This window comes from Oryctolagus cuniculus, chromosome 20, assembly GCF_051225735.1.
Source record: "Oryctolagus cuniculus isolate XC-2025 breed Fujian yellow rabbit chromosome 20, ASM5122573v1, whole genome shotgun sequence".
Lineage (NCBI taxonomy): Eukaryota > Metazoa > Chordata > Mammalia > Lagomorpha > Leporidae > Oryctolagus > Oryctolagus cuniculus.
Genome location: NC_142886.1, coordinates 54,941,196 through 54,961,041, shown reverse-complemented (window position 1 = coordinate 54,961,041; position 19,846 = coordinate 54,941,196). Strand labels below are relative to the sequence as shown.

At 47.1% G+C, this 19,846-nt stretch overlaps 1 protein-coding gene and 5 pseudogenes across 2 annotated transcripts in view; all 6 read left to right on the top strand.

The window, feature by feature from the left end:
- LOC149120240 (Ig heavy chain V-A1 region BS-5 pseudogene) overlaps positions 1-19,846 on the top strand; it is a 198,278-nt pseudogene that overhangs the window by 62,001 nt on the left and 116,431 nt on the right.
- Positions 1-19,846, top strand: part of LOC149120243 (immunoglobulin heavy variable 3-23 pseudogene) — a 393,977-nt pseudogene that overhangs the window by 336,990 nt on the left and 37,141 nt on the right. The window lies entirely within an intron of this gene.
- The window catches only part of LOC100353328 (immunoglobulin heavy variable 3-11), a 226,253-nt gene that overhangs the window by 197,900 nt on the left and 8,507 nt on the right, over positions 1-19,846 (top strand). The window lies entirely within an intron of this gene.
- Positions 4,537-4,992, top strand: LOC149120244 (Ig heavy chain V-A2 region P-MU-3-like; annotated as a pseudogene).
- LOC138847317 (immunoglobulin heavy variable 3-23 pseudogene) lies at positions 12,481-13,003 on the top strand (annotated as a pseudogene).
- LOC138847316 (vinculin pseudogene) lies at positions 16,845-17,390 on the top strand (annotated as a pseudogene).

Sequence of the window (19,846 nt, the reverse complement as noted above, 5' to 3'; positions counted from 1 at the left end):
GCTGGCTTCTCCTGGTCGCTGTGCTCAAAGGTAATGATGGGGAACGCGGGGTACTGAGTCTGGGAGAGGACGTGAGTGAGAGACACAGAGAGTGTGAGTAACAGCTTCCTGACCATGTCGTCTGTGTTTGCAGGTGTCCAGTGTCAGGAGCAGCTGGAGGAGTCCGGAGGAGGCCTGCTCACGCCTGGAGGAACCCTAACACTACCTGCACAGCCTCTGGATCCGACATCAGTAGCTACAGCATTGGCTGGGTCCACCAGGCTCCAGGGAAGGGGCTGGAATGGATCGGATACAATAGTTATGGTGGTAACGCATACTACGCGAGCTGGGTGAATGGTCGATTCACCATCTCCAAAACCTCGACCACGGTGGATCTGAAAATGACCAGTCTGACAGCGGCGGACGCGGCAACCTATTTCTGTACAAGAGACACAGTGAGGGGCCCTCAGGCTGAGCCTAGACACAAAACTCCTGCAGGCGCCCGCGGCTACACCAGGGGGCGCACTAGACGCACTGAGCCCAGATTCTGCTCCTGCACAGGCGCAGAGGGAGATGAAGCCCTGGTTTCCTGTCAGGGAACTGGGGTTTCCTCACCTGTAACAGTTTTGAGGGAAGAATTCTAGTTTTTGATTCTGTCCCTCCCAACTTCAATGACGGATTGAAAGTTTGATGTAAAAGGAAGAAGTCCTAAATGAACAATTTGGTTCATGGACAGCGACTGTGCTCACCAGGGTCAGAGATGTGGGAATATTGAGGACACTATTGAGTCTCTTCCAACCTGACTCAGGACAGCACCCTCAGGGCACTGAAAGCTTTGGACAGTTTCAGTTTTCCCTGTATCACCAGGGACAGCTGAGACAGGGCCGTTGATCTGTTAAACAGCAACTATTCCACTCATCCGTCTCCTGCCACAACCAGCAAGTGTGCACTGAACCAACCTTTGACTTTACATGTGGGTGATCCACACTCACTTTCTGCAGACTTTAACCCGACCTGCATTTCCCTTTAATCCTGGAACAGTCTGTGGTCCCTGTGTGAACATCACAGCACTCAGGAATGTACTTCCAGCTCAGCTGTGTCTCAGGCTGAGCTTCTGCAGGCATCTGGGAAGCCTACAGGGACTTTCTCATCCTCTAGGTCCTGGGACCCTCCTATGGGCTCCCTGCCTGAACTCAGGAGGGGAAATGTCCTGGACATCAGCAGTCAAGGTCATAACTGAATGGAAAGTGTTGGGTGTGCACCTCCAGCTGATCTGGTTCTACTCCAGTGTCGTGGGACCCCTGCACCTGCTGTGGATCAGGGAGATCAGAAAGTGTGACACACAGTGGCTGTGCACTCTGGAGCTGGAGTCCACATCATCATGGGGAGCTGTGTCTGTGGCTCCGGCATGACGCCCAGTGTCCTGAGGCTGAATCACAGCTGCAGGAAGAGCCAGTCCCAGAGACCATGTGTCCAGAGTCCCTGTTCTTCACTCCATGTCTATGCTGATGAGTCATCAATCCACTTGGAGTCTTTCTTTAATATACAGAGGGAGACACCCAAGCTGCATATCACATTGCTGGATGGAGCATATTTGCACGCTTTCCCACACTTGTAACTGACAATGCACCCTGGAAGACAGTAGATGATGGATCTGTTATGAGGCCCCATCACCATGGTGGGAACACTGATGCAGTTCCATGCTCCTTGGTTCCAGCTGCCAAGGCTGAGTGCACTGCCTTTATTTATCATCTCCATAAAACATTGGCAAACACAACACCAGTATTCAGAGATCTGAATCTTTTTGACTGGCCATTGTTCATCCTTTTGTCCCATGTAGGTAGCATCACATATTATGTGTCTTCCTGGCCTGGATGGTTAGCAGAGTGTACTTTTACTGACATATTATCCTAGGCACATTATTCTCCAGGATCATCCAAGTTGTCCAAAATTACAGAATTTCTTTCTCTGCACTGCTTTTAAACTCCTTTTAAAATGTAACTTTGTCCATTTCTTCATTTTCCATTCCTGCTTCCATGAGATGTCACTGGATCGTATGTGTGACCTCTTTTGAATGACGGTGCTTTAAATGAAAAGGAACTGCAGAGGTGTTTGCCACACTGATTGCAGATCCCGTGGACACCTCCCTGGGATTTCATATTCATTGTCCATGCAATGGTGCTTGAACATCATGTAATAATTCTATTTCTAGTTTTTGATGCTTTTCCATAACGGTTTTACTAATAACCTGACACAGACTTGTACCAGGGTTATCATCTCTCTCTACCTCCATAAAACATGTCAGCTCTGGTATGTCTGATAATAGCCATTCTAACAGGAGCGATGCGATGTCTCATTGTGCTTCTAACATGGACATACATGATGGTCCCAAATTGATAGCATTTTATATGTCTGTCTATATATCTTCTTTTAATAATTTATAGAAATGATATAAATTTTAAAATTTATCGTTTTATATGAGACCTTGTCTTTATGTATTTGTCCAAAACCACAGAGAGACTGAGACTGACAGTGATCTTCTAATTCCTGGTCACTTCCCCGATGGCTACAAAAGATTCAGCTGGGTCAGGTGACAGCCAGGTGCTTGGAATTCTGTCCAGGGTTCCCACGTTGGAGTACTTGGAACTTCACCTATGGCCTCCCAGAGGGGCTTAGGCAGGAATCTGACACTGGAACCAAACTAGGACACAGCACTCAGCATCCTGACACGGGAGGCAGGAATCCCTCAGGCTCACTCCAGTGCTGCTCCTGTCTCCACCTTATCATCACTGCATTTAAACAATTGATTTCTTCCCTTGGGATCAGTGGCTTGAGATCTTTCAACATTAGGAAATAGGCTCCTAATCATATGTATAATTAATCTTCAATTTATTTTAAGTATCTATTTTATTTTAGAGACTGTGTTATAGCAAGAGAGGAAGAGACCAACGGATGTAGAGTGAGGCTTCCGTCCACTGGTTCACTTCGTGAATGGCTCAAAGGCTATGATGTCTGATCCTGAAGCCAGGAGCCTGGAACTTCTTCCAGTTTCCCACAGGGCTGGAAGGGGACAAACACTTGGGTCATGGTAGACAGTGGTCACCATTGCACTGCCTACATCTGTGAGTTCAAGCTTGTGGACTGCATATATAACTAATGTCACATACTATGTGTCCACATCTACCTGGATTATATCTTTTAGTATGTATGCTCCAGGCTGACCCACATTTCCTAATGACAGAACAATCTCCTTCTTAACACTGAATAATATCCATGTCCAAGTGGGAAAGAATGCATTCACTGTTTTATGCGCACTTGTTCTTTGTAGACTGAACTATTGGGAACACAGCTGCATTACCTTAACGCAGGACTGCAGGTGAATTGTGACACAGTGACTTCTACCCAGTGCTTGACCTGAACTCAGAGTCATGGTTACAGAACAGGGAAGAGGGGGGAACACAGGGCAGCTGATACCAGGGCACAAAGCACCACTCACAAGAGGAATAACTCTGCTCCACACCACAGTGGGCAGACCAGTTCACTAGAACACACATCACTTTTCACAAATAACTAGAACTGGGGCCTCAGGGCTGCCCAACTCAGAGTGATTGAAAGGAGGTGGAAATGTGAATGACCGTGAGTTGAACTGTACCATTTCTACGACACACAGATTCCAATAGCACATTACACCCCACTACCATGTGCAGTGTTCTGTGTTCAGGAACAGTTTTAAACTAAGGCAATGGATGAATAAGGAAACAAAACATAGTTAACCTTAAAAAATACACTTGCAGTCCTTCATCTGTTTTAAAGTGGGCGACAGGCATTAGGACAAAATTGGCTAAGTCCCCACTAGGGACACCCGTGTTCCCATCACAGAACTGACTGAGCCCAGCCTCACGGCTTCCCACACTTTTCCCTCATAATGCATCATGGGAAACTGTAGGTGATGCTACAAGCAAATGAACCCCTATGTCTGACGTTGGAATTACAGTCACATTTTCTTGCTCCAGGGTTCAGAAAGACTAACTCCTAGATGTCATAGGCATTTGGGATGTCTGGGGCTCTCAACCCAAAGGCAGAAATTTCCCATTGTCACCTTTTCTGTCCATCTCTACATTTCTGTAACTCTCACCCCTTCTCTCTCTATCACTGTCCCAATGTCTATCATACAGATGAAAAGGAACTAATGGGTATTTAAATAAATGAGGAACATGACATTGCTAACATTGGATATGAAGGGTAAACACTGAATTAAGATGAAACAATGTATTTGCCTTCAACTTTTTAAAATTATGATAACATAAAAATTCATATGATCTGAATCATATCATAGCCATCACCCTACATACCCAGGACAACCACATCTGCCCTGGGCGCTGTCCTGTCTGAGGCATCTGACCCCATGCCTGCTATATAGGGGCAGCACATGCAAATAGGGCTCCCTCTGCCCATGAAAACCAGCCCAGCCCTCACCCTGCAGCTCTGGCACAGGAGCTCCAGCCCCAGGACTCCCAGGTGTCCACTCAGTGATCGCACTCAACACAGATGCTCACCATGGAGACTGGGCTGCGCTGGCTTCTCCTGGTCGCTGTGCTCAAAGGTAATGATGGAGAACGCGGGGCACTGAGTCTGGGAGAGGACGTGAGTGAGAGACACAGAGAGTGTGAGTGACAGTTTCCTGACCAGGACGTCTGTGTTTGCAGGTGTCCAGTGTCAGTCGCTGGAGGAGTCCGGGGGAGGCCTGGTCACGCCTGGAGGATCCCTGACACTCAACTGCACAGTCTCTGGATTATCCCTCAGTAGCAATGAAATAAACTGGGTACTGCAGGCTCCAGGGGAGGGGCTGGAATATATCGCAACCATTGGTAGTAGTGTAGCACATACTACGCGAGCTGGGCAAAAAGCCGATCCACCATCACCAGAAACACCAACCTGAACACGGTGGACCTGAAAATGACCAGTCTGACAGCCTCGGACACGGCCACCTATTTATGTGCCAGAGTCACATGAGGGGCCCTCAGGCTGAGCCCAGACACAAACCTCCCTGCAGGGACGCGCGGCTCCACCAGGGGCGCATAAGATCCACTGAGCCCGGATTCTGGTCCTGCACAGGCGCAGAGGGAGATGAAGCCCTGGTTTCCTGTCAGGGAACTGGGGTTTCCTCACCTGTAACAGTTTTGAGGGAAGAATTCTACTTTTTGATTCTGTCCCTCCCAACTTCAATGACGGAGAGAAAGTTTGATGTAAAAGGAAGAAGTCCTAAATGAACAATTTGGTTCATGGACAGCGACTGTGCTCACCAGGGTCAGAGATGTGGGAATATTGAGGACACTATTGAGTCTCTTCCAACCTGACTCACGACAGCACCCTCAGGGTACTGAAAGCTTTGGACAGTTTCGGTTTTCCCTGTATAACCAGGGACAGATGAGACAGGGCCGTTGATCTGTTAAACAGCAACTATTCCACTCATCCCTCTCCTACCACAACGAGAAAGAGTGCACTGAACCAACCTTTGACTCTACATGTGGGTGATCTACACTCACTTTCTGCAGACTTTAACCCGACCTGCATTTCCCTTTAATCCTGGAACAGTCTGTGGTCCCTGTGTGGACGTCACAGCACTCAGGAATGTACTGCAGCTCAGCTGTGTCTCAGGCTGAGCTTCTGCAGGCACCTGGGAAGCCTACAGGGACTTCCTCATCCTCTAGGTCCTGGGACCCTCCTGGGGGACTCCCTGCTTGAACTCAAGAGAGAAATGTGCTGGACATCAATAGTCAAGGTCATCACTGAATGAAAATTGTTGGGTGTGCACTTCCAGCTGATCTGGTTCTGCTCCAGTGTCGTGGACCCCCTGCACCTGCTGTGGTTCAGGGAGAGCAGAAAGAAGGACACACAGTGGCTGTGCACTCTGGGGCTGTAGTCCACATCACAGGGAGCTGTGTCTGTGGCTTCAGCATGATGACCAGTGTCCTGAGGCTGAATCACAGCTGCAGGAAGAGGCAGTCCCAGAGACCATGTGTCCACGTCTCTGCTCTTCACTCTGTATCTGTGCTGACTGGGATCATCAATCCATTTGTTGTCTTTCATCTATTTAGAGAGGGAGACATCCAGGCTGCATATCAGAGTGCTGGACGGAGCCCATTTACACATTTCACACACTTGTAACTGACAGTGCACCCTGGAAGTCAGTAGATGATGGATCTGTTATGAGGCCCCAGCACCATGAGGCAACAGTGATGCAGTTCCATGCTCCTGGGTTCCAGCTGCCAAACCTTGAGTGCACTGCCTTCATTTATCATCTCCATAAAACATTGCAAAACACAACACCAGTATTCAGAGATCTGAATCTTCATGATTTCCCATTTTTGCCATTTCATTATCATTACATATTTGGTAAATAATATTTAATATAGGCATATGAGGTACAGTGATATGTGTTGAATAAACGAATGCATACTGTGTGGAATAATGAAGTCAGACTTACTGACATGTTTATCACAAAACCCACATTTTTCATGGTAGAATGTTGTTTGTCTAATGTCTTCGTATTCTACAGACACTATATTCTCTTAACCTCTGTCACCATGCGGCACAGTAGATCCCTCAGTGTGTGGATCCTGTGGGACTGAAACTCTGACCTTGCTCCAGCATCTCCTCTGTTACCCCCTCCCTCAGACGTTGGTCTTCACCATTGAACTTCTGCCTTGTGAGTTCATCCTTTAATCCCACGTAGGTAGCATCACATATTATTTGCCTTCTGGGCCTTGGTATTTTAGCAGAGTGTACTTACCCTGACATATTATCCTTGGATATTATTCTCCAGGATCATCCATGTTATCCAAGATACCAGAATTTCTTCCTGTATACTATAACCATATAAACTTCCTGTTAAAATATAACTCTGTCCATTTGTCCCATTATCCATTCCTTCTTAAATGCAAATTTTCCTGGATTATATGTGTGAACTCTTGAGAATGATGCTGCTTTAATTGAACATGGGACTGCAGAGGTGTTTTTCATAGTGACTGCAGAATGTTGTGCCATTAGGCATCATAACATTGTGAACATCATGGCAGTCTTCAGGCTAATTTTGTGAACATGGATGGGAGGGACCCCATCCCCACACAGGACTTCAGACGAGACCAGGGCTGACTCTAGCAGCACTGTGCTCTTCGCTGAAGCTGGGGACCCAGGAGATCTACTGTGATCTCCTCCATAGCAGATTCCCCAGGAATGAACAAATCCCACTAGGCCTCACTCCCAGAGCTCCCATCTTTTCTCCCATGGTCTTCCTGGGAGCACATCTAAAACACAACACCTTTGGGACACACTGAGCTGTGGTGGAATGAGAAGGCCATGCCTAGATGGCTGCTAGCAAGCGAGCATCAGTTACTCAGGGATGGCTTCAATACCACCTGGCAATGGAGCCTGCCTGGCAACAGGGTGTGATTGTATGGCTTCAGATACTGCCTGGCAACAGGCTGTGATTGGTTAGGCATAAACTGCCCCTTGACCAGATTGGCTGCCTCAGCTATATAAGCTGCTGTACCTACTGAAACAAATGAGTCTGTGGGCTGCTCGCCTCTGGCCTGCTTTCACCCAACTCCTGGGGTCCTGGTGGTGACCCCGCACCTCTTACCCCCATCACGCTCCTCCTCTCATAACAGAACCATAGCAACACTGAGCCACACACATATCAGAGAAGTTTGCTTCTATACCCATTGTAGGCCTGTTGATGCAGAACCTGTCGATCAGGATGAAGAAGCCAATTGTGTATCACAGTTATTTTGAGACTGCAGAAGACTCAGAACCAGTTCTAAACATGGCTCAGACAGACAGTTCCTTTTTATTCCTTTGGGATACAGGCTATTGATCATACATTTGATACGAGAATAGTCACTTCCAATCGGTGTGTAGGCTGCTCACTTCTCGGTCAGTCTGTAATGCAGAAGCTCTGTAGTTATGCAGCATCATCTGAAAAGGTTTTCTTAGGTTGCTTGAATTTTGAATTCTAAAAGGGAAATCATGGCCAGACCAACATCAGGGAGATTTTTCCCAATGTTTCCTTCAGTAGATTTACAAGGGCTCTACATCTGACATCAGAGTCTGGTTATTCCATGCTTTTTATGTAAACATCCAGACTGTGAACCCCAGTCAGTGCTATCACATTGGGGCCATTCTCAGCATTGATGGTGTGAGGACAAACCACAGCCACCCACAGCAGGCTGCTCCCAGCATTCCCTGTGGTCCTGTTCAGGGCACTGGAGACCTCAGCTTCCTCCATGAGGCCCTGACATTGAATCCACTCATGGTGGGAGTCGTCACTGGATGCACTCCCCAGAGACGATGCCATTCCATGTCCCCCAGGCACCTGTGCATTGCATATGTTTGCCTTTATATTTCTTTTTAAATTTTATAGATATGATATAAATTTTAAACTTTATCATTTTATTAATACCTTGTCTATATGTATTTGTCCAAAACCACAGAGAGACTGAGACTGACAGTGATCTTCTAACTCCTGGGTCACTTCCCAGATGGCTACAAAAGCTTCAGCTAGGTCAGGTGACAGTGAGGTGCTTGGAATTCTGTCCAGGTATCCACGTGTGAGTACTGGAACTTCACAATGGCCTCCCAGAGGGGCTTAGGCAGGAATCTGACACTGGAACCAAACTAGGACACAGCACTAAGCCTCCTGACACGGGAGGCAGCAATCCCACAGGCTCACTCCAGTGCTGCACCTGTCACCACCTTATCATCACTGCTTTTAAAGAATTGATTTCTTCCTTGGGATTCAGTTGTTTGTGGTCATTCAACATTAGGAAATAGGCTACTAATGATATTTATAATTAATCTTTCCATTTTTAAAAAAAATCTATTTTTTATTTGAAAGGCAGTGTTATAGCAAGAGAGGAAGAGACCAACAGATGGTGAGAGAAGCTCCCATCCACTAGTTCACTTCCTATATGGCAGCAAAGGTGGTGCTGGACAAGCCTAATGCAAAGAGCTGGGAACTTCCTAAAGTTTCCCACATGGCTTGAAGGGGACACACACTTGAGTCATCATTCCCAGAGTTCCCAGGTCTGGATCCCAGCAGGCAGCTGGATTTGAAGTGGAGCAAGCAGAATCTGAACCCATGCTCCTGTGTGATGCATGCATAGGGATGGCAGCTTAACCTGCAGGGCCACAACATTGGCCCCCATGGGTGTCATCTGAAAATACTTCCTCCCCATCTGCGGGCGACTCCTGGTTCTTCAATCTTTCTCTTTGTTACTCAGAATCTGTAGTTGGATCCATTATTCGTTGTCTATGTATCTTGGTTGCCTGTACTTTGGAGATTATCAAACTATCATTGCCCAAACCAATGGGAACTTGCTTTTGTCCTGTGTCCTCTTCAAGAACTTTACAGTCTCAAGTCTTGCCTTTAAGAGTTTCATCCTGTTCACTCTCTTTGGGATACTGGTGTGAGATGACAGCATGATGAATTATTTTAGGTGCATTCAAGTTTCCCCAGCACCATGAAATTCTGCATTCAGTTTCCTGAAACATTTCAGATGACCTCATTGCATGAACTCATGGGAAGCACAGGTGGACATTTGTATTCAAGGAATAATCTGTTTGGAAAGTGTGTGGTGTGGACTTACAGGTTCTGTTTCTGCTCCAGTGTGGTGGAATCCATTGACTGCAGTGCTCTCAGGGTGAACAGAGGGGGACAGTCCAGGGCTCTGGCTCCGGGGTCAGAGTCCCCATCCCTGGGATCTGGCTGCCAGGGGCTCCCACACACTGACCCACCTGGTGAGCTGAATCAGTGCTGCATGATGAGCCAGCCCCAGACCATTTGACCAGAATCCCCACTCCTCCCTCCCTGGCTCCCCCTGGCTGTCCTCATCAGTACTTCATCCTTTCCAAGAGAAAATAACTCCTCTTCTGTCAAGTTCATACTCCTCAAGGGGAAAAAAAGTTCCTGCAGCCAGAAATGCCCAGTGCAGCGATCCCCTGTGTTTTACAGGATATTTTCTGCTAAACTGCAATTGATCTGCCATGAACAGTTCTTACAGAAACTGCAGCCAGTCACTCACCTCATGCAGCAATGTGTGTTCTGAGTGACTCCCATCTAAATCCAGAGACACAAAAATTCCTACTAAATTAAAACAGTTGTCACATCTCTGCCTTTTCTGAGAGAAGATTGACAAACAGAAAGTGTTTCTATTTAGCTGGGGACAGTTTTCATGCATTCTCCTAGAGAATTCATTGACACGATCCACCATCTGACACAGTGAATTCCATTGTTATGTGAGAACACCTCATATTTACATCACTAGAAAATGTGAAATTTAATTTGTCAGATATATACAGTCACAAGAAATTGCCCCACCAAGAGAATTCACTCAAATTATAACTGATAGAAACATATTCCATTTGTGTAAACACCATGACAGAGTCTCCCCCAAGGTGCTGAGGGGCTGTCAGTTGTATAAGATGCTGGGTCCCCAGGGTGACAAATGGCAGGACTGCACCATGGTGAGAAGAGGGTGGCCTTGTCTGGGCAAGCAGGACTGGGTTCTCTGATGACTGTGTTTTCAAGGAGTTGGCAGGTGGGCCTTGGTTGTCCATGAACTAATGTCTTGTGAAACCAGTTGGACACAGGGAGATTGCGGGGGTGAAGTAAACAGCACAGAGAGAGGTTTCCATGGACTTGATCTGAGTGAAGACAGGGGCTCTTCTAAAATGACTCAGCTTCACACATGGGAGGGGAGGAATTCGAGAGGGCAGTGGTGGGGCAGTTGTGCCAGCCGGACTCGACAGATAACCTCTCACATGCCGATGAACTCACAGCCTCGTGACTGCATTAGTACCAGGAATGATTGCAACACCACGTAATTTTCTTCTTAGAATAAAACCACAGACAGACGCAAGACAAATCAACAGAGAATTGTCCCTTCAAAATAGATTTCATAAATGTTAAATTGACAAATAGTACCTGAATCTGTATGTGAGGTATAAGGAAAGGTGTTGATGTGGATTTATTTCATCAGGAATTCTAGAGTCAGATGAACTCACAAGTCCTTCCCTAGCAACACCACCATTCTTTGTGATCGAATGACAAATGCCTACTCCTGCAGGAACTGGAAAGAACACAATAAAGCTTCATAACTGTTGTCCCCGTGCTGTGCAGTAGATCTCTCCACGTGCCTCTCTGGTCACAGAAAACTCTCTGTGCTTGCAGGAATGTGGTCCCTTTTCTTCTCTACTCCCAGACTCAGTATCTGCATTGTATTTCCTGCCTCTGTGAGCTCACTTTTGTGGATTCCATATATAATTAAGATCATCAGGGCCGGTGCTGTGGTGTAGTGGGTAAAGCCTCTGCCTTCCGTGCTGGCATCCCATATGGACGCCAGTTGGAGTCCTGGCTGTTCCACTTCCAATCCAGCTCTCCGTTGTGGCCTGGGTAGGCAGTAGAAGATGGCTTCCATCTTCAGCTCCCGTAATCCATGGGAGACCCAGTGCAGGCAACTGGCTCCTAGATTCAGATCAGTGCAGCTCTGACCATTGTTACCATTTCGAGAGGGAGCCTGTGGATGGAGGACTCTTCTCTCTCTCTCTCAGTGCCTCTCCTTCTTTCTCTATGTATCTCTGACTAAAAAAAATGAAATAAATCTTTATAAAAATGAGGAAAATCACATGGTACAAAACCACATTTTTAAGAAAAAACTAAACAAAAATAATTAACCTTAAATGAATCCACTGGCAGTCTAAAAGTGGGCAGCAGGAATTAGGACACAATTGGCTAAGTCCCCACCACAGACACGCCTGCTCCCATCAGAGTGCTGCTTTAGCTCAGCCACATGGCTTCCCACCATTTGATGATAAAGCATCATGGGAAACTGTACCTGATGCTACAAGTGAATGAGCTCCTACCACTGACGGAGGAAACACAGACCCAGTCTTTGGCACTAGGATTTAGGAAGACCAACTCCTAGATGTTGTAGGCATTTGGTATTGTGGAGCTGTCAGTCCAAAGGCAGAAACCTCCAATTGTCAACTCACTGTCCATCTCTACATTTCTATATCTCTCATCCATTCTCTCTCTGTCACTGTTCCAATGTCATGAGAATAGTTAAAAATGAACCGAAGGTTACTTTAAAATTAAGGACATGATATTGATAACACTGGATATTAAGTGCACACACATATTAGAATGAAATGAAGTCAGTGCCTTCATCTGTTAAAACAACAATGAAAAAATAAAAATTCATACAGTCTGAACCTATCATAGCCATCACCCTACACACCCAGGTCACCCACGTCTGCACTGGGCACTGTCCTGTCTGAGGCATCTGACACCATGCCAGCTATATAGGGGCAGCACATGCAAATAGGGCTCCCTCTGCCCATGAAAACCAGCCCAGCCCTCACCCTGCAGCTCTGGCACAGGAGCTCCAGCCCCAGGATGCCCAGGTGTCCACTCAGTGATCACATTCAACACAGACCCTCACCATGGAGACTGAGCTGCGCTGGCTTCTCCTGGTCGCTGTGCTCAAAGGTAATGATGGAGAATACGGGGCACTGAGTCTGGGAGAGGACGTGAGTGAGAGACACAGAGAGTGTGAGTGACAGTGTCCTGACCAGGATGTCTGTGTTTGCAGGTGTCCAGTGTCAGGAGCCGCTGAAGGAGTCCGGGGGAGGCCTGGTCACGCCTGGAGGAAATCTGACACTCACCTGCACAGCCTCTGGATTCGACATCAGTAGCTACAACATGAGCTGGGTCCGCCAGGCTCCAGGGAAGGGGCTGGAATACATCGGATACATTAGTTATGATGGTAGCACATACTACGCGAGCTGGTTGAATGGTCGATTCACCATCTCCAAAACCTCGACCACGGTGGATCTGAAAATGACCAGTCTGACAGCCGCGGACACGGCCACCTATTTCTGTGCCAGAGATACAGTGAAGGGCCCTCAGTTGAGCCCAGACACAAACCTCCCTGCAGGGACGCGCGGCTCCACCAGGGGCGCATAACATCCACTGAGCCCGGATTCTGGTCCTGCACAGGCACAGAGGGAGATGAAGCCCTGGTTTCCTGTCAGGGAACTGGGGTTTCCTCACCTGTAACAGTTTTGAGGGAAGAATTCTACTTTTTGATTCTGTCCCTCCCAACTTCAATGACGGATTGAAAGTTTGATGTAAAAGGAAGAAGTCCTAAATGAACAATTTGGTTCATGGACAGCGACTGTGCTCACCAGGGTCAGAGATGTGGGAATATTGAGGACACTATTGAGTCTCTTCCAACCTGACTCACGACAGCACCCTCAGGGTACTGAAAGCTTTGGACAGTTTCGGTTTTCCCTGTATAACCAGGGACAGCTGAGACAGGGCCGTTGATCTGTTAAACAGCAACTATTCCACTCATCCCTCTCCTACCACAACGAGAAAGAGTGCACTGAACCAACCTTTGACTCTACATGTGGGTGATCCACACTCACTTTCTGCAGACTTTAACCCGACCTGCATTTCCCTTTAATCCTGGAACAGTCTGTGGTCCCTGTGTGAACGTCACAGCACTCACGAATGTACTTCCAGCTCAGCTGTGTCTCAGGCTGGGCTTCTGCAGGCCCCTGGGAAGCCTACAGGGACTTCCTCATCCTCTAGGTTCTGGCCCCCTCCTGGGGGGCTCCCTGCCTGATCTCAGGAGGGATATGCACTGGACATCAGCAGTCAAGGTCATCACTGAATGAAAATTGTTGGGTGTGCACTTCCAGCTGATCTGGTTCTGCTCCAGTGTCTTGGGACCCCCTGCACCTGCTATGCTTCAGGGAGAGCAGAAAGTGGGACACACAGTGGCTGTGCACTCTGGGGCTGGAGTCCACATCATCACGGGGAGCTGTGTCTGTGGCTCCAGCATGATGACCAGTGTCCTGAGGCTGGATCACAGCTGCAGGAAGAGCCAGTCCCAGAGACCATGTGTCCAGAGTCCCTGCTCTTCACTCCATGTCTACGCTGACTGGGGTCATCAATCCATTTGTCGTCTTTCATCTTTTTAGAGAGGGATACATCCATGCTGCATATCACAGTGCTGGACGGAGCCCATTTACACACTTTCCCATAATTGTACTGACAATGCACCCTGGAAGAGAGTAGATGACGGATGTGTTATGAGGCCCCATCACCAAGGTGGGAACACTGATGCAGTTCCATGCTCCTGGGTTCAAGCTGCCAAGGCTGAGTGCACTGCCTTCCTTTATCATCTCCATAAAACATTGGAAAAACACAACACCAGTATTCAGAGCTCTGAATCTTCATGATTTCCTCTTTTTGCCATTTCATATTCATAAATGTTTGATAAATAATATTTAATATAGACTGATGAGGTATAATGATATGTGTTGAATAAATGAGTGTATACTTGGTGGAATAATGAAGTCAGACTTACTGACATGTTTATCACAAAACCCATGTTTTTCATGGTAGACTGTCGTTTGTCTAATGTCTTGGAATTCTGCAGACACTATATTCTCTTAACTGCTGTTACCATGCTGCACAGTAGACCCCTCAACATGTGGATCCTGTGGGACTGAAACTCTGACCTTGCTCCAGCATTTCCTCTGTTCCTCCCAAGCACAGAAGTTGGTCTTCACCATTGAACTTCTGCCTCTGTGAGTTCATTCTTTTTATCCCATATACGTAGCATCACATATTATTTGCCTTCTGGGCCTTGGTATTTTAGCAGAGTATACTTATCCTGACATATTATCCTTGGATATTATTCTCCAGTATCATCCATGTTATCCAAGATACCAGAATTTCTGCCTCTATACTATAACCATATAAACTTCCTGTTAAAATATAACTCTGTCCATTTGTCCCATTATCCATTCCTTCTTAAATGCAAATTTTCCCGGATTATATGTGTGAACTCTTGAGAATGATGCTGCTTTAATTGAACATGGGACTACAGAAGTTTTTGCATAGTGACTGCAGAATGTTGTGCCATCAGGCATGATAATATTGTGAACATCATGGCAGTCTTCAGGCTAATTTTGTGAACATGGATGGGAGGGACCCCATCCCCACACAGGACTTCAGACGAGACCAGGGCTGACTCTAGTAGCACTGTGCTCTGTGCTGAAGCTGGGGACCCAGGAGATCTTCCGTGGTACCTCCAACAGCAGATTCCCCAGGAATGAACAAATCCCACTAGGCCTCACTCCCAGAGCTCCCATCTTTTCTCCCATGGTCTCCCTGGGAGCACACCTAAAACACAACGCCTTTGGGACACACTGAGCTGTGGTGGAATGAGAAGGCCATGCCTAGATGGCTGCTGGCAAGCAAGCAACAGTTACTAAGGCATGGCAGTAATGCCACCTGCAAGCATCATTTATTCAGGCATGCCTTCAATGCCACCTGGCAACGGATCCTGCCTGGCAACAGGGTGTGATTGGATGGCTTCAGATACTGCCTGGCAACAGGCTGTGATTGGTTAGGCATAAAATGCCCCTTGACCAGATTGGCTGCCTCAGCTATATAAGCTACTGTACCTACTGAAACAAATGAGTCTGTGGGCTGCTTGCCTCTGGCCTGCTTTCACCCAACTCCCGGGTCTGTGTGGTGACTCTGCGCCTATTGCCCCCACCAGAATGAATCCATAGCAACACTGAGCCACACACAATCAGAGAGGTTTGCTTCTATACCCATTGTAGGCCTGATGACGCAGAATCTGTCGATCAGGATGAAGAAGCCAATTGTGTATCACAGTTATTTTGAGACTGCAGAAGACTCAGAACCAGTTCTAAACACAGCTCATACAGATAGTTCCTTTTTATTCCTTTGGGATACAGGCTATTGATCATACATTTGATATGAGAATAGTCACTTCCCATTGGTGTGTAGGCTGCTTACTTCTCAGTCAGTCTGTAATGCAGAAGCTCTGTAGTTATGCAGCATGATCTGAAAATATTTTCTTAGGTCTCTTGAATTTTGAAGATCTGAAAGGGAAATCATGGCCAGACCAACATCAGGGAAATTTTGCCCAATGTTTCCTTCAGTAGTTTTACAAGGACTTTGCATGTGCCATCAGAGTCTGGTTATTCCATACTTTTCATGTAAACATCCAGACCGTGTACCCCTTGTCAGTGCTGTTACGTTAGGGCCATGCTCAGCACTGATGCTATGAGGACAAACCACATCCACCCCCAGCAGGCTGCTCCCAGCATTCCCTGTGGTCCTGTTCAGGGCACTGGAGACCTCAGCGTCCTCCATGAGGCCCTGATATTGAATCCACTCATAGCGTGGAGTCATCACTGGATGTACTCCCCAGAGACGACGCCATTCCATGTCCCCCAGGCACCTGTGCATTGTATATGTTTGCTTTATATTTCTTTTTAAATTTTATAGATATGATATAAATTTTAAACTTTATCATTTTATTAATACCTTGTCTGTATGCATTTGTCCAAAACCACAGAGAGACTGAGACTGACAGTGATCTTCTAACTCCTGGGTCACTTCCCAGATGGCTACAAAAGCTTCAGCTAGGTCAGGTGACAGTGAGGTGCTTGGAATTCTGTCCAGGGCTCCCACGTGGGAGTTGTGGAACTTCACAATGGCCTCCCAGAGGGGCTTAGGCAGGAATCTGAAACTGGAACCAAACTAGGACACAGCACTCAGCATCCTGACACGGGAGGCAGGAATCCCTCAGGCTCACTCCAGTGCTGCTCCTGTCTCCACCTTATCATCACTGCATTTAAACAATTGATTTCTTCCCTTGGGATCAGTTGCTTGAGATCTTTCAACATTAGGAAATAGGCTCCTAATCATATGTATAATTAATCTTCAAGGTATTTAAGTATCTATTTCATTTCAGATGCCACAAAAAGCCGGGGAGGTGATTAACCAGCCAATGATGATGGCTGCCAGGCAGCTCCATGATGAAGCTCGCAAATGGTCCAACAAGGGCAATGATATCATTGCAGCAGCCAAACACATGGCTCTGCTGATGGCCGAGATGTCTCGGCTTGTGAGAGAAGGCAGTGGTACCAAGCGGGCACTCATTCAGTGTGCCAAGGACATCGCCAAGGCCTCGGATGAGGTGACTCGGTTGGCCAAGGAGGTTGCCAAGCAGTGCACAGATAAGCAGATTAGAACAAACCTCTTACAGGTGTGTGAACGAATCCCAACTCTAAGCACCCAGCTCAAAATCCTGTCCACAGTGAAGGCTACCATGCTGGGCTGGACTCCCATCAGCGACCAGGAGTCTGAGCAGGCCACAGACATGCTGGTTCACAAAGCTCAGAGTCCCATGCAGCCTGTGAAGGAGACAGTGCAAGAAGCAGAAGCTGCTTCAGCCAAAAATCGAACAGAAGCTGGATTTACACTGCGCTGGGTTAGAAAGACTCCCTGGTACCAGTAGGCACCTAACTGGACATGGTTGGCACAGAAACCCCTACTAAATAGAAGGAAAATGATCAAGGCCCAGGAGACACCCATAGGTGCTGGGGCTTGAATGCCACAACCTGGCCTGACATCAGAAAGGAATGGAGGCCTCTTCATATTAGAAACCATTTATACTCTTTTGTCATGGATGCTTTGAGATGTGTCTCCATATAAAGCCTGTATTCTCAAAACACAGTTATATTCATGCACACTCTATCCCAGTAGGCATGGGTTTCTAGCCCATGGACTTCACCTAAGCTCAGAATCCAAGTGAACACTAGCCAGACACCTCTTCTGCCCTTATTCTTTAGGGAACATTTCCCTTTCTGTTTCCATTTTACTGGTCCTCATCCTCCCATCAGGCTCCCAAGACCCAGAGCCCAGGCAATTCAGTTAAGAAGGAAATCACTGTGCCTCCAAAAATGGTTTTGGGGTTTCCGTGTTGCTGCTGACCCTACAAGAAAATGTGAATGACAGTGTTATAGCAAGAGAGGAAGGGACCAACAGATGGAGGGAGAATTCCTTCCACTGGTTCACTTCATGAATGGCTGCAAAGGCTGGGATGGCTCAGCCTAAAGTCAGGAGCCTGGAACTTCCCCCAGTTTCCCGCAGGGTTGGAAGGGGACAAACACTTGGGTCATGGTAGACAGTGATCAACATTGTACTTCCTATCTCTGTCCATTCAAGCTTGTGGACTGCATATATAACTAATGTCACATACTATGTGTCCACATGATCCTGGATCATTTCTTTTAGTATGTATACTCCAGGCTGACCCATGTTTCATAATGACAGAACAACCTCCTTCTTAATACTGAATAATATTCTATGTCCAAATGTGAAAGAATCCATTCACTGTTTTATGCACACTTGTTCTTTGTAGACTGAACTATTGGGAACAAAGCTGCAACCTGAACACAGGACTGGGGGTGAATTGTGACACAGGGACTTCTACCCAGTGCTTGATCTCAACTCAGAGTCATGATTACTAGACACAGGGAAGTGGGGGGGAACACAGGGCAGCTGATACCAGGGCAGAAAGCACCACCAAGGGCAGGAATGCTTCTGCCCACACCACAGTGGGCTGACTCAGTTCACCACAACACACAGCATGTTCCACGAATAACTAGAACTGAGGTCTCCAGGCCTCCCAACAGAGTGATGGAAAGGAGGTGGAAATGTGAACTATAATGAGTTGATCTTTGCCCATTTCTACCATGCACATTCCAATAGCACTCTACACCCCACTACCATGTACAGTGTTCTGTGTTCAGGAACAGTTTTAAACAGTTTAAATAATTTTTAAACTTTAAGGCAATGGATGAATAAGGAAACAAAACATAGTAAACCTTAAAAAATGCACTTGCAGTCCTTTATCTGTTTAAAAGTGGGTGACAGGCATTAGGACAAAATTGGCTAAGTCCCCACTAGGGACACCCGTGTTCCCATCAGAGAAATGACTGAGCCCAGCCTCACGGCTTCCCACACTTTCCCCTCATAATGCATCATGGGAAACTGTAGACGACGCTACAAGCAAAGGAGCCCCTACCACCGACGATGGAATTACAGACACGGTTTCTTGATCCAGGGTTCAGAAAGACTAACTCCTAGATGTCATAGGCATTTGGGATGTCTGGGCTGTCAACCCAAAGGCAGAAATCTCCCATTGTCACCTTTTCTCTCCATCTCTACATTTCTGTATCTCTCACCCCTTCTCTCTCTATCTCTATCCCAATATCTTTCATATAGATGAAAAGGAACTAATGGTTATTTAAATAAATGAGGGACATGATATTGCTAACACTCGATATGAAGGGTACACACATATTAAAATGAAACAAGCTATTTGCCTTCACATTTTTAAAAATATGCTAACATAAAAATTCACATGATCTGAATCCAATCATAGCCATCACCCTACACACCCAGGACACCACATCTGCACTGGGCACTGTCCTGTCTGAGGCATCTGAACCCAAGCCTGCTATATAGGGGCAGCACATGCAAATAGGGCTCCCTCTGCCCATGAAACCAACCCAGCCCTCACCCTGCAGCTCTGGCACAGGATCTCCAGCCCCAGGACGCCCAGGTGTCCACTCAGTGATCGCACTCAACACAGACGCTTACCATGGAGACTGGGCTGCGCTGGCTTCTCCTGGTCACTGTGCTCAAAGGTAATGATGGAGAACGCGGGGCACTGAGTCTGGGAGAGGAAGTGAGTGAGAGACACAGAGAGTGTGAGTGAGAGTGTCCTGACCATGTCGTCTGTGTTTGCAGGTGTCCAGTGTCAGGAGCAGCTGGAGGCGTCCGGGGGAGGCCTGGTCACGCCTGGAGGAACCCTGACACTCACCTGCACAGCCTCTGGATTCGACATCAGTAGCTACTACATGAGCTGGGTCCGCCAGGCTCCAGGGAAGGGGCTGGAATACATCA